Here is a 5013-nt window from a genome sequence, read left to right as displayed (position 1 = left end):
CATCGGCTGCAATTTAAAATTTTCCTTACGCGTAGATCAAACAGGAACATGATACGAGAGATGGGTCATAAATTGTTACCACTAGACTTGCAGTGCCGTGCAGCGGAAGTAGAGTAGAGGCAGCGCATCTTCGGAGTCGTCTCCTCCTCGTCGATCTCCCACATAGCCGATCGAATCCCACAAACAGGTTCGCCGAGCGCGCAAGTGCACCACCACTAACGGTATTCGCGCGTGTGGGAGGAACGTCGTGCGGCGGACTGCTAGGTCCGATCACACAATCGGCGACAAGTGGAGGTGGCTAGTTGCAACACATGCAAAGCCCTAGTGATGGTGCTAAAGCGGTCAACCAAATGAGTGTGCCGCACCTCCATTATATATAGGCATCCATCGCGGGCTCAAACATTTGGGCCCGCACAGATCCTAAAGCCCACTAGTCTACTCAGTCACGATATAAGTCCACCTCTGATCGCATCCGACTAGTGTCCTTGGATCCGACCTCGTAGGTTCTTTCCCTTAAGCATGCGACCCCTTAGGTTCAAGTCGGCCTGGTCGCGGGTCGGATCACCTTCGATCTGCTCGTCTGGTAGCAGCCTCTAGCATGGCGTACCAGACACCAAGTAGACAATGAAGTCGGTTGGCGAATCTGTACAAACTGTCACACTTTTGTTCTTTTTGCCACATGATATATGTTGTCGGGCTCAAGGCGAGTTTGTCATCCTTATGCTAACCCGACCTCTTTCTCGTTCCAGTGATGTCAACCACAAACCAGATTATCTCATAATCCTTGTCGCATGGTCATGCTTATCTTGGTCGGATCACATGTGGGGCCCAGAGTATATCTCTCCTGCTCGGAGGGGTGATATGTCCATTTTGCATCATGTTTCCCTACTGTTATTTATATTGTTTTTGGTCACTATTCCACTTTATGATGCAATTCTAATGCCTTTTCTCTCTTAATTTGCAAGATTTACATGGAGAGGAAGATTACTGTGTTGGGAAACGTAGTATTTCAAAAAAAATTGCCTACGATCACGCAAGATCTATCTAGGAGAAGCATAGCAACGAGCGGGAGAGTGTGTCCACGTACCCTCGTAGACCAAAAGTGGAAGCGTTTAGTAACGCGGTTGATGTATTCGAACGTCTTCGCGATTCAACCAATCAAGTACCGAACCCACGGCACCTCCGCGATCTGCACACTTTACCTCGGTGACGTCCCTCGAACTCTAGATCCAGCTGAGGCCAAGGGAGAGTATCGTCAGCACGACGACGTGTTGACGGTGATGATGAAGTTACCGACGCAGGGCTTCGTCTAAGCACTACGACAATATGACCAAGGTGGAAAACTATGGAGGGGGCCAGCGCACACGGCTAAGAAATCAACTTGTGTGTCTATGGGGTGCCCCCCTCCCCCGTATATAAAGGAGGGGAGGAGGGGGTCGGCCGGCCTCATGGGGCGCGCCCCAAGGGGGGGAATCCTACTCCTACTAGGAGTAGGTTCCCCCTTTTCCTAGTCCAACTAGGAGGGAAAGGAAAGAGGAAGAGGGAGAGAAGGAAAGCCGCCCCCCCCCCAATTCGGATTGGGCTTGGGGGGGCGCGCCTCCACCTGGCCGCCTCCTCCTCTATTATTTCACTAAGGCCCATTAACCCCCTGGGGGTTCCTGTAACCCTCCGGTACTCCGAAAAATGCCCGAACCTATCCGAAACCTTTTCGGTGTCCAAACATAACCTTCCAATATATCAATCTTCATGTCTCGACCATTTCGAGACTCCTCGTCATGTCTATGATCACATTCGGGACTCCGAACAACCTTCGGTACATCAAATCACATAACTCACAATACATATCGTCATCAAACATTAAGCGTGCGGACCCTACGGATTCGAGAACTATGTAGACATGACCGAGACTCATCTCCGGCCAATAACCAAAAGCGGAACATGGATGCTCATATTGGTTCCTACATATTCTATGAAGATCTTTATCGGTCAAACCGCACAACAACATACGTTGTTCCCTTTGTCATCGGTATGTTACTTGCCCGAGATTAGATCGTTGGTATCATCATACCTAGTTCAATCTCGTTACCAGCAAGTCTCTTTACTCATTCTGTAGTGCATCATCCCGTGACTAACTCATTAGTCACATTTCTTGCAAGGCTTATAGTGATGTGCATTACTGAGAGGGCCTAGAGATACCTCTCCGACAATCGGAGTGACAAATCCTAATCTCGATCTATGCCAACTCAACAAACACCATCGGTGACACCTGTAGAGCATCTTTATAATCACCCAGTTGCGTTGTGACGTTTGATAGCACACTAAGTGTTCCTCCGATATTCGGGAGTTGCATAATCTCATAGTCATAGGAACATGTATACGTCATGAGGAAATCAATAGCAATAAACTAAACAATCATAGTGTTAAGCTAACGGATGGGTCATGTCAATCACATCATTCTCTAATGATGTGATCCCGTTCATGAAATGACAACTCATGTCAATGGCTAGGAAACTTAACCATCTTTGGTTAACGAGCTAGTCAAGTAGAGGCATACTAGTGACACTCTGTTTGTCTATGTATTCACACATGTACTAAGTTTCCGGCTAATACAATTCTAGCATGAATTATAAACATTTATTATGATATAAGGAAATATAAATACCAACTTTATTATTGCCTCTAGGGCATATTTCCTTCATACTGGCAGCTGGAATTCTGGACCTAAAAAAGCTACAGCAGAGATACCTATTCTATAGATCTCCAAATGACTTAAAACTTCACGGAGATTTTTTATTGTATATATAAAAAATAGAAAAGAAATACCAGAGGGGCCCACCAATTGCCCACAAGGCAACAGGGCGCGGCCACCCTAGGCGCGCCCTGATACCTTGTGAGGCCCACACCTAGCCTCCGGTGCCCATCTTCTTCTATATGAAGGGTTTTGACCTAAAAAATAAGAGAAGACTTTCGGGACGAAGCGCCACCATCTCGAGACGGAACCTGGTCAGGAGCACTTTAACTCTCCGACAGAGCGATCTCGCTAGGGACACTTCCCTGTTGTGTTGGGCGTCATCCAAACAACTCCCATATGACCATTTTCCACTAAGTATTTAGAGTAGAGATATTAACTCATGGAGTAACTAGAGTAAAACATATATCAATGGTATTTAAAATACATGTAGTGATCCGACCTCAAACGGTCAAATCTCTGTGCATAAGTGTCATCCCTGGATCGGTAATGCTGACACACACAGTACTTGAAGGATTTATTGTTGGGGAACGTAGTAATTTCAAAAAAAATCCTACGCACACGCAAGATCATGGGTGATGCATAGCAACGAGAGGGGAGAGTGTGTCCACGTACCCTAGTAGACCGAAAGCGGAAGCGTTAGCACAACACGGTTGATGTAGTCGTACGTCTTCACGATCCGACTGATCAAGTTCCGAACGCACGGCACCTCCGAGTTCTGCACATGTTCAACTCGATGACGTCCCTCGAACTCCGATCCAGCCGAGTGTTGAGGGAGAGTTTCGTCAGCACGATGGCGTGGTGACAATGATGATGTTCTACCGACGCAGGGCTTCTCCTAAGCACCGCTACGATATGATCGAGGTGGATTATGGTGGAGGGGGGCACCGCACACGGCTAAGAGATCAAGAGATCAATTGTTGTGTCTATGGGGTGCCCCCGGGCCACGTATATAAAGGAGTGGAGGAGGGGAGGGGTCGGCCCTCTCTATGGCGCGCCCTAGGGGAGTCCTACTCCCACCGGGAATAGGATTCCCCCTTTCCTAGTAGAACTAGGAGCCCTTCCAAGTAGTAGGAGTAGGAGAGAAGGAAAGGGAAAAAGAAGAGAATGAAGGAGGGGGCGCAGCCCTTGCCCCTAGTCCAATTTGGACTAGGCCTTGGGGGGCGCGCGGCCTGCCTCTCTCTCTTTCCCCTAAACCCCAATAAGGTCCATACACTCCGCGACGAATTCCCGTAACTACCCGGTACTCCGATAAATACCCGAATCACTCGGAACCTTTTCGATGTCCGAATATAGTCGTCCAATATATCGATCTTTACGTCTCGACCATTTCGAGACTCCTCGTCATGTCCCCGGTCTCATCCGGGACTCCGAACTACCTTTGGTAAATCAAAACACATAAACTCATAATATAACTGTCATCAAACTTTAAGCGTGCGGACCCTACGGGTTCGAGAACTATGTAGACATGACCGAGACACGTCTCCGATCAATAACCAATAGCGAACCTAGATGCTCATATTGGCTCCCACATATTCTACGAAGATCTTTATCGGTCAAACCGCATAACAACATACGTTGTTCCCTTTGTCATCGGTATGTTACTTGCCCGAGATTCGATCGTCGGTATCTCAATACCTAGTTCAATCTCGTTACCGGTAAGTCTCTTTACTCGTTCCATAATACATCATCTTGCAACTAACTCATTAGTCACAATGCTTGCAAGGCTTATAGTGATGTGCATTACCGAGAGGGCCCAGAGATACCTCTTCGACAATCGGAGTGACAAATCCTAATCTCGAAATACGCCAACCCAACAAGTACCTTCGGAGACACCTGTGGAGCACCTTTATAATCACCCAGTTACGTTGTGACATTTGGTAGCACACAAAGTGTTCCTCCGGTAAACGGGAGTTGCATAATCTCACAGTCATAGGAACATGTATAAGTCATGAAGAAAGCAATAGCAACAAACTAAACGATCAAGTGCTAAGCTAACGGAATGGGTCAAGTCAATCACATCATTCTCCTAATGATTTGATCTCATTAATCAAATGACAACTCATGTCTATGGTTAGGAAACATAACCATCTTTGATCAACGAGCTAGTCAAGTAGAGGCATACTAGTGACACTCTGTTTATCTATGTATTCACACATGTATTATGTTTCCGGTTAATAAACATTTATCATGATATAAGGAAATAAATAATAACTTTATTATTGCCTCTAGGGCATATTTGCTTCAGTCTCCCACTTGCACTA

Source organism: Triticum urartu, chromosome 3, assembly GCF_003073215.2.
Source record: "Triticum urartu cultivar G1812 chromosome 3, Tu2.1, whole genome shotgun sequence".
Taxonomy (NCBI): domain Eukaryota; kingdom Viridiplantae; phylum Streptophyta; class Magnoliopsida; order Poales; family Poaceae; genus Triticum; species Triticum urartu.
This window is presented reverse-complemented; position numbering follows the sequence as displayed.